Here is a 10,772-nt window from a genome sequence, read left to right as displayed (position 1 = left end):
ATATGAATAAAACTCTAATCTTTCATCTTAGAAATGGGAAAATTGAGACCTAGAAAGATTTGGTAACTTGCCTTTTTACAGAAAGGGGGGGATACAATTTGACTACAGGTCCTCTGACTTCCCATCTAGGAATCTAATGGCAGGTTCTTAACTTGACCAGAAAGCTACAATTGCCTTGGCATGTGTGGAAAGCATTACCAGTCCTATATAGAGTTAGCCAGATCTCACTTATCACATTTTTTTCCCTGAAAAAGATTACTTTAAAGCCTAGCCTTCAGTATTGACTTTGAATTTTCAGTTCAACCATGATTCTGTTGACAGTGAAGAGGTAAGTATCTTTGTTGTCTCACTGACCTAAAATGCTTTCATTTAGAGTTATTGAAGCAAACATACAGGGAAATAAGAGATAAATTTACTAATGAGCTAAATTTGCATAGCTCAATCAAGTCCTGATGAAAGAAAGGTATCCACAAAACCAGGATTTTTTTTCCTCCCTTTTTCCAACTCAGAGGCTTAAAAACTTCAAGTGAATAAAGATCTGCTTCTGGCAACAAATTTATTTTGTTTTGGTCTGGCAAGACAAGACCATTTTGTTGCAAGCTTACTGAACTTGGACAAAGGTATGAACATTTAATTCATGCAAAGAGGTAAATCGAATCCCATTATTTCTCTCTTTTTTTTGTTCCTGAATGAATTATATGTTTAAATAATTGACCTTAATATATATGGTCTTTAGGCAACACAATCTTAGCAAAGAGCTATATTCTTTCGGGAAAAAGTGAAAAAAAGTGAAAAAATTGATAACCTTGATCTAGTTTCCTCATAAATATATGTGGGAACTATATAATTGCCTCCTCCTTTGAGACAAGTCACTGTCTCATCTGCTGAGGAGAAATTACAGTTAAAATTCTACATTATATTTTACAGATTTTATATTCATGACTCAGAATTTGGGGTAAAGAGTTTTCCTAGGGATAACTTTCCCACAGCACTCTGAATGTTTTATATATGTGTGTATATATATATATATATATGTATATATATATATATATATATGTGTGTGTGTGTGTATGTGTGTGTGTGTATAGAGAGAGAGAGAGAGGTTAGAAGAGCCCCCCAAATGTAGAAAAACATCAAATAAACAAAGCAACCTTCAAATAAGCAAGTGATATACACATGTAGATATAAATGGAGACAAGTTAATGTCATTCTTTTTTTCTTCTATGAACATCCTTTATTCCATTTTTTTTAATCATGGCACAGAGAAAAGCATAATTTTTCCAATAGCATCAACTGCAAACCAGAGAGTAGTCATGGTCCTCAATGAGCAATTGGAGTCCTTCCATGCCATCCAAATGTTTGTTTAATCCTGGATTTCTAAGATTCTTGGAGCACATGGAAAAAGAAAAAGGAAATTATTCCATTATCAGTTATAATTAAAGATATCATCCTTTGGGATAAAGTTGCTGTTATTTAAAAAAAGAAGATGAAAGAAAAAAATATCTAAACCACATGTTTGAGATGAGCAGGGACATTACTTTTTTCTTCTTTAAAAATTAACTTTTCCTGAAATATTGTTCCACAAAACTGGAATTAGGGACAAGGACTTAGGGGAGGCAGCAGGAAATGAAAACAACACACAACAAAAATATTAATACCAACCAAAAAGGACCTGAAATTTTATCAAATGTAAGCAGTCTATATAATAGTCTAGAGTCACATTCCAAGCTATTCAAGGCTGAAATTTCCAAGGCTACAGGAGCAAAGGTTTGTACCAGAAAAATGAAGACCTGTGCCAAATTGATTGACACTGATCAATCCCCCTTCCAGCTCCAAATCCTGGTTTCTGAGACATCCCGCCATGGAGAGGCCCTCTTAATTCACCTACCCCACTGCATGGTCCTTTTGGTCCACATGGATTATTATCTTGACCATCACCTTCTCTGGCAACTTATGTCTTATTTTCCTCAAAAGTCAAATACACCTCACCTCTGAATAAAATGGGCCTACTGACAAAGATCTTCTGAACTAAGTCTAAATCATCAAATACCACAAAACCAAAATCATGTAGCTTCCCACCACAATTAATTCAAAATTCCACAAGCTTGAATGAAACACAGAAACTTTGAAAGAAATATTTTTAATTCTGCTTTGCTCATATAGTGTGGAAGATTTCCAAAAATAAGTTGTTGAATGACTGGATAGTTTGCAGGTCTCCTTGTATCCATTTCAACGTGTTCTCCACCTTCACTGACTGATCTGGTTCTCCTCTGGGATGGGATGTTAGTCTATTATTTCCTCATTCTCTAGTCCTTCTGGAGCCTCTATGGAGGTGTCTGAGATTCTGGTTTTAATTCTGGGCTAGCCTATGAAACTGGTAATTTAACAATATGAGGTGGTATTTTGGATGCTGGAACAGGTGGAACATTCTTACTGGCCACCCAAAACCTCATCTTGATATTGGAAGATGTCATATGAATATAGAATTTGTTTGCAATAAAATGTCCGTATGAATCCCTGAAATGCTTGGTTATTAGACAGAAATCCTATCACCTGGACCACAATGCCATCACTGAAGGTAGCATGAGCATCCTCATGACAAATCTTAATGTGAAAATTTATAAAGTTTTGGGATATCACTTTCTCATGGAATTCTTGTGGTCCATAGACAGAATCAGCTGATTTTCCACTGGAATCCATGGACAAAAGATGAGCTCTGTCCATAAAACCTATGCAGCATGTCTGGTGCCTGGTCTGGCAGAGTACAATATTGTCTCACAAATTCCCACCCAATCAGTAGGGAACTTAGCTTCTCCATGACCATCTCTTTGGTTAACTTCAACCTGCAAGGTTGGGCAGAAAAAGAAGAGTATTCACTCCCAGCAGGTAGGGTAGCAAAACTCTCTCACCAACAGAGTCTGCACCTCATAATGTCATCCTGAATAATAATTGGGTCAAATGTAAAAATAATAAAAAATGATTGATTGGTTGGTTGGTTCTTGTCCTTCATTATTGAAGACAAGCAAAATGACATCACTATGTTTGAGACAAATTATAGGGTATCCAACTGTGGCTGATCAGACCAATACGGGCTTGGAATGTTCTACCACAGATTGGTTGTGAGTAATGTCTTTTGCTGTGTGCCTAAATTGGATTTAAATTAGATAGAGCTGCACCATATCATCCAACCCACTTTCTCTACCCAAATCATTATGATCCAGCATAGCAAGACAGTGTCAAGAAAATGGTGATGGCTCTAGACTCAGTGGATGACCCTGCTGTCTTTGATGTCTAACCTACTCTATGTGCTTCAGCTAGTAGCTTCATGATTGTTGGAACAAATTGTTCTCTTCTGCCCATTACATCAATGGAACACTTCACATGCTTGGGGTGGACAGCCCTGACTACTCATCAATGAGCTTGAGACTGTCAGTTATCCTCAACCTGGGTTAGTCCACCTGCATGATTTCAGGGCATGCAGCAGGTTCTTGGAACCACAGGAGAAAGTTAGGTGGTTCAGATGGACATCAAAGTGAGAAGCAAATCTGAATAAGGCTCGCAACCCTCACACCAAGATGCTAGTCTTCCTCAAATACAAATGAAAAGACATGTAAAATTCAAAGTTAAAAAATTTCCTCAGGAAAAGTAATATCTCTAAAAATATACTTAATTTTAGAAAAACTAACTGATTTAAAATTAAAAATAAACAAATAAACCACATTAACAAATATAAAATAAGAAGTATTGAAAATTACAAGACAAAAAGAGAAATGTGAATTTAAAAAAGAAGATTGAAATAATAAACAAAAATAAAATCTTTAAAATTGATACAACTATCTAACTTGAAAATAGGAAAAATAAAATTATTCTTCAAAATTAATAAGATGAATTCATAAGAAATAAAAAGTAATAAAATAGTTATAATAAATCATTTCATACAATGATAAAATAGTCAAACTGAGATTTGAAAAGAAAATGATGAATATTTAAGAAAATATAAAGCATTTAACTTATCAAACAATAAATAGAAAACTTAAACCACCAAAATTTATGAGGGGTAAATTAAATCAAACAAAGCACAAATTAATTTCGGATGAGTTTAGGGGAGATGTTAATCTGAATGGATTAAAAAAAAACTTTTTATTCTATGAATAAATTAGAGTCAAAGGGAGACAAATCCTTTAATGAGATAAATTAAATTTTGACTTCCAGATCAATGAAAGGCAAACTGGGGAAAGAGAACTACAGATCAAGTTCTCTAAAGCATATTAATGTATATCTTCATGAAGAGAAAATAGAAATATATGAAGAAAAATATTCAACATGACAGTTGAATTATTACTAAGGATAAAATGATGATTCACCATATTATTATTATTTTAACAAATATAGTGAAAACATGAGAATTACAATAAATTACAGGAAAAATGTAAAATACAATCTTGATTCATGTTAGAGACTATACTATTTATAAGCATGGAAGAATGTTTATTCAAACAAAAAACACAACATCAAGAGTTCTATTTTTCCAATAAAGAAATGTTGGAATACTTCTTATTCTTATGAACCAAGCTAGGATGTATACTCTTTCCACAATCTGTCATTGTTCTATAGATTTTAGTTCTAGGTAAAAGAAAACAAAGCTAAAGATCAAAATATTGGCAAAGAAGAAATGACATTATGCCTATTTTCCAGTGACATAAGTGTCTTGTGAAAACTACAGAGAATGAAATGGAAAAATTAATAAATATGATTAATGGCTTAGTAAATTAGAAAGATACACAATATTTTAAGTTTAATAACATGCTGTTACTATTTTAATGAAAATCAGAATGAAATACTAAATTCCATTCAAAATCCATAAAGTATTTGCTCTTTAACTTACTGGCAAAAAATATGAATAAAACTATTCTTTATAAAAATAAATGGAGACACAAAGAAGCAAGCAAACAAAAATAAATCATGACAAATGTATGAAGAGGTATTTACCACTTATGAATGAGCCATGCTAATACTAAAAAATTGATTCTAAAAATAGAATTATTAATTCTATTTATGGTTCTAATGCCATAACAATTTATGGAGTATAAATATTTATAAATAAAAACATTTTATTTCAAAATTCCAGAATCTCAATGAATAATGAAGAAAAATGTGAAAATAGACAAAGGATTACCATTATCTCAAATTATTTTGTTGTTGTTTGTCTTTCATTCGTGAAGTTGACTGTGATATCAGGAAGGTGATGCCATGGCAAGTACATGAATTAGAATTGAGTGAGAGGGTGCTGTGCTCAGTGATGTTCCTTACTTTTTCCTCCAAAGCATTTGAGTTCAATAGCATAGCCAGGTATGAATCCGGACAATTAGAGATGGCCCTGGATTCCAAGCAATTGGAGTTAAATGACTTGCTCAAGGTCACACAACTAGCAAGTGTCAAGTGTCTGAGGCCAGATTTGAACTCAGATCCTCCTGATTCCAGGGTCAGTGTTCTAACCACTGTGCCACCTAGATGCCCTTTTATTTTTTTATTTTATTGATTTTGAGTTTTACAATTTTCCCCTAATCTTCCTTCCCTTTCCTCTCCCTGACAGAAGGCAGTTTATTAGTTTTCACAATGTTTCCATGGTATACACTGATCTAAGTTGAATCTGATAAGAGAGAAATTGTATCCTTAAGGAAGAAAAATAAAGTATAAGACATAGCAAAATTATATAGTAAAATAATGGGTATTTTCCCCAAAATTAAAGACTGTTGTCTTTGGTCTTTTTTCCAAACTCCATGATTCTTTCTCTGGATCTAGATGGTATTCTCCAATGAAGATACCCCAAAATTGTCCCTGATTGTTGCACTGATGGAATGAACAAGTCCATCAATGTTGTTCATTGCCCCCATGTTAATGTTAGAGTGTACAATGTTTTTCTGGTTCTGCTCATCTCATTCAGCATCAGTTCATACAAATCTTTTCAGGCTTCCTTGAATTTCCATCTCTCCTGGTTTCTTTATTTTCAAGTGAACTTTAATTTATTATTACTATTATTACAATAACTTTGTTAGAAAAGTAAGCATACGCCCCACGAAAATGAGAAACCTCAAGAATAGTTAGAGAGATAGAGAGGAAAAAAGTGTACTCCAGTCCGTGTTCAGATTCCAATGGCTCTGTCTCTGGGGTGAGTTGCTTTCTTTATCATAAGTCCACCAAAGAAGTTGCTTCATTTTTCCCATAGTTGCTATTACTAACTGTACCTCTACTCTATTCCTCCCCACTCCAATTTATGCTATGCTCTCTCTGCTTTCATCCTGGCCCTGTCCAAAATTGTATTGTATCTGGGTACCCTCTCCCTCAATCTTCCCTCTCTTCTATCACCTATTCCTCCCTTCCCTCCCCCATTCCCTCTTGTCCTGTCCCTTTCTTCCCATTTTTCCCTAGGGTAAGATAGATTTCCTCACCCTATTAAGTGTGTATGTTATTTCCTCTCTGAGCCATTTCTGATGAGAATGAAGGCTTATTTATTCCCCATTGCATTCCCCCATTCCACTCCATTGAAAAAAGTTTTTTTGTGACTCTTATGTGAAATTTCTTAGCGTCTTCTTCATCTCCATTCCCTTCCTCCCAGTACTTTCCTTTATCACCCATTGACTCCAAATTTTTACTATATTATACCATTATATTCGGCTCCTTCCTGTGTCCTGTCTATATATGCTCCTTCTAACAGCTCTTCTAAATGAGAAAGTTCATATGAGTTATCAATATCTTCTTCCCATGAAGGGATACAAACAGTTCAATATCATTAAGTTCCACATAGTTAGTCCTTCTCATCCACCCCCTCTAGAGTTCATCAGAGTCCTGTATTTGGAGATCAAACTTCTGTTCAGCTCTCTGATTGTTTCAATTGGAAAATTTGAAAGTCCCCTCTTTCATTGAAAGTGCATCTTTTACCCTGAAAAAGGACATTCCGTTTTGTTAGGTAGTTGATTCTAGGTTGTAAACCAAGCTCTTTTGCCTTCCAGAATGTCATATTGCAATGCCTATGAGCCTTTAATGTAGATGATACCAGTTTCTGTGTTACCCTGACTATGGAGACTTGAAATAGTTGAATAGTTGAATAGTTTGTTTCTGGGAGCTTTCAGCATTTTCTCTTTGATTTGGGAGTTTTGGAATTTGGCTATAATATTCCTGGAAGCTTTTCTTTTGTCATATCTTTCATGAGGTGACTGGTGAATTCCCTCAACTTCTGTGTTACCCTCTGCTTCTAGGATCTCAGGATAATTTTTCTGTATTATTTCTTGAAAAATGAAGTCTAAGCTCTTTTCCTGATTGTGGCTTTCAGATAGCCCAATAATTTTTAAATTATTTCTTCTGGATCTTTTTTCAAAGTCGGTTGTTTTTCCAATGAGATATTTCATATTTTTTTCTAATTTTTGACAATTTTTTTTAGAAGCGTTTTATTTCTTCCTGATTTCTTGCAAAGTCATCAGTTTTGGAAGCTGAGCCTGTGAAGCAAAGAAAAGCCGGAGCGCTCAGCCAGCCCGACCGTCATCTCGGCTGCGCTCGGAAGCCGACCGTTCCCCAGCCACCGGCACCATGGCTTTCAAACTACTGATGTCCAAAAGCAGATCAAACACATGTTGGCTTTCATTGAACAGGAAGCAAATGAGAAGGCCGAAGAAATAGATGCAAAGGCAGAAGAAGAGTTCAACACTGAGAAAGGTCGACTTGTGCAAACACAAAGATTGAAGATAATGGAATATTATGAAAAGAGGGAGAAACAAATTGAGCAGCAGAAAAAAATTCAGATGTCCAACTTGATGAATCAGGCAAGATTGAAAGTCCTTAGAGCCAGAGATGACCTTATTTCAGACTTACTAAATGAAGCAAAGCAGAGACTCTCCAAGATAGTGAAAGAGAAAACCAGGTATCAGGTGTTTTTTGGATGGTCTGGTCCTTCAGGGTTTATACCAGTTACTCTAGCCACGAATGATTGTCTGTTGCAAGAAAGAAGATCTTCCTCTGGTCAAGGCTGCAGTGCAAAAAGCAATTCCTATGTACAAGATTGCAAACAAAAGAGATGTTGATGTTCAAGTTGATCAGGAGGCTTACCTGCCAGACGAAATAGCTGGAGGTGCTGAGATCTATAATGGGGATCGTAAAATAAAAGTTTCTAATACCCTAGAAAGTAGACTGGACCTTATAGCCCAACAGATGATGCCAGAAGTCCGTGGGGCTTTGTTTGGTGCTAATGTCAACAGGAAATTTTTGGACTAAGCATCTGATGAGGTGGAATCCATTCCATCTGTTGTATTGATAAGTTATAAAAGTATCTAAAATTGAAGAAACTATCAATGTTACTCCTTTTTGATGCTTTGACACTGTCCTATGTTCTTCAGTGGAATAACCTTTGTGTAGAATGCTGCCAGCCTAATTGTTAACTTTGGGAGAGGATTTATGGACTTAAAACTGTTAATCAGAAGTAACTTAAGTTCTGATCTCCTATATCCTAGGGGCAGGGGGAATACATATCAGTTGCATGGTGTTCACAGAGAATCCTCCTTCTGTGATCTGCCTTAGATTGGAGTGAGCTCTGTAAGTGCAGTACATTAGCCTCTTTGTATTGATTTCTGTATATTACATATACATATATATATATATACATATATATATGGAGCATGCATTCACTCCAGCATTAATAGTATTACCCCTTGTTAACTATTTGGGCTTACAGACTTTCCTCAGTTGTGTGTGATTCAAAAATCCAAGCTATGAATATGCTTTATTTATTAAAATATATATGGATCAAACTACAATAATCTCTTATTCAGGATGTTTACAGATTTGAGAGATGAGGTAATATTATCTAGGGAAAAATAGCTTTCTACCTACTTTGGAGCATTTACTTCATAAATTACTTTTTTTTTAAGGTCTGTACTAGGTCACTGTCTTACTCCCTGATCTTTTATGCCCAATACAATGGTAGCTCTGATTTAGGGATTCTAAGATATTTGGTAGGAAAATAATTCATTTGGACTAAAGGATGTGAACTATGGCGGATTTCATTCAAGAGCATGTAACCATGTAAATACTATCCTCTACAAGCTTTCTCTTGCTATAAGTAGTCTTGGGAAATGTGGAAAGACTGGGCTTTTAAAGTAGTTCATTCCTGGGAAACTAAAAAAAAAAAGTCATCAGCTTCCTTTAGCTCCATTCTCCATTTGAAGGAGTTATTTTCTTCAGAGAGCTTTTTTATCTCCTTTTCCAGCTGACCAATTCTGCTTTTTAAGGCATTCTTCTCCTCATTTGCTTTTTTCTTTTGCTTTTTTCATTAGAAATAAACTGGTTTTTAACATATTATTTACTTCAGTATTTTTTTGTATTTCTTTCACCAAGCTGTTGATTTGGTTTTCATGATTTATCTTTATGCCTCTCATTTCTCCTCCCAATTTTCCCTCAACCTCCCTTAATTGTTTTTCAAAGTCTTTTTTTGAACGCATCTGTAGTCTCAGCCCATTTTCTGTTTCTCTTGGAGGTTTTGAATAAGGAAGCTTCATTTTTGTTGTCATCTGATTATGTTTTGATCTTCCATGGGACTAAAGTCTATTGTCAGATTTTTCTTTTTCTCTTGTTTATTCATTTCCTCAGCCCAAGACCAATCCACAGCACTTCCAAGGCTTTGGGTTTTTTTATTTTTTTTTTTGGTGGGGACACCACACTGGGACCTTTATTCCTCCAAGTTCTTATGCATTCTTGTCAGGGCTTTGATATGTAGATGGCCCCTGTTCTTCCCTCTGCCTGGGAGCTAAAAAGAGGGTTCCTGCTTGGCTATCTTAGTATGCAAGCCCAAACTGCAACTTAGATCTGAGTGCAGGCAAACAGCAGAATCCTACTGGAAGGGAAGGCAGAGAAATCTCTGCAGTCTTCCCTGATCACCTTACCATCTCTGGGGGTGCAGGCTATTTTCTCCAGATTCTCGCTGCAGTTTCTGTGGGTGCTCCCTCACTCCACACTCATTCTGGTAGCAGAATTCTCTCCCCACTCATTCAAGCTGTTCCCAGGCTGTGCTGCAACCAGAGTTTTTTTCCAATTCTGGGTTCTGGTGTAACACACCTTTCCCACAGAACTTCTAAGTTATCTTGGACCAAGCATATCACCCAGGCTTTCTATAGGTTCTGCCCCTCTACATTTTGCCTAGAGTCATAATTTGTTGTCCTTTGGAGTTTTGGGGCAATGGAGTTACCAGGAAATGCTGCCCTCATGCTGCCATCTAGGTTCTAACCCCTAACTGCCCTTTTAAAATATATGCATATTAAATATGTATATTTATTATCTGATCTCATCTTATCTTACATTATCTTTTATATTATCTTACATTATCTTAATTACATTATATTGCAATATATTATTGTATTGTATTGTATCATATCATATCATATCATATTATATCATGTTATATCATGTTATATCATGTTATATCGTGTTATATCGTGTTATATCATGTTGCATTGCGTTGTGTTGTGTTGTGTTGTGTTGTATTATATTGTATTGTATTATATTATATTATATTATATTATATTATATTATATCATATCATAATATTATATTATTATATCATATTACATCATATGATATCATATCATATTACATCATATCATATATTATATCATTATATTATATTATTTATATTTATCAATATACATTTAAATATGTATATTGAAATGTGTAAATTATATAACATTAAATATACATATTTGATACAGATTAATAAATAGAAAAATATT

The 10,772-nt window shown here is 34.8% G+C and overlaps 2 pseudogenes; one reads left to right on the top strand and one right to left on the bottom strand.

The window, feature by feature from the left end:
- Window positions 1-1,753: 1,753 nt before the first annotated feature.
- Window positions 1,754-2,453, bottom strand: LOC141522880 (ras GTPase-activating protein-binding protein 1 pseudogene; annotated as a pseudogene).
- Window positions 2,454-2,738: 285 nt separating this feature from the next.
- On the top strand, window positions 2,739-8,331 carry LOC141522879 (V-type proton ATPase subunit E 1 pseudogene; annotated as a pseudogene).
- Window positions 8,332-10,772: the final 2,441 nt, after the last annotated feature.

This window comes from Macrotis lagotis, chromosome 4 (assembly GCF_037893015.1).
Source record: "Macrotis lagotis isolate mMagLag1 chromosome 4, bilby.v1.9.chrom.fasta, whole genome shotgun sequence".
Lineage (NCBI taxonomy): Eukaryota > Metazoa > Chordata > Mammalia > Peramelemorphia > Peramelidae > Macrotis > Macrotis lagotis.
Note: the sequence above shows the minus strand (reverse complement) of the source record. Positions and strands in the feature narration are given on the sequence as shown.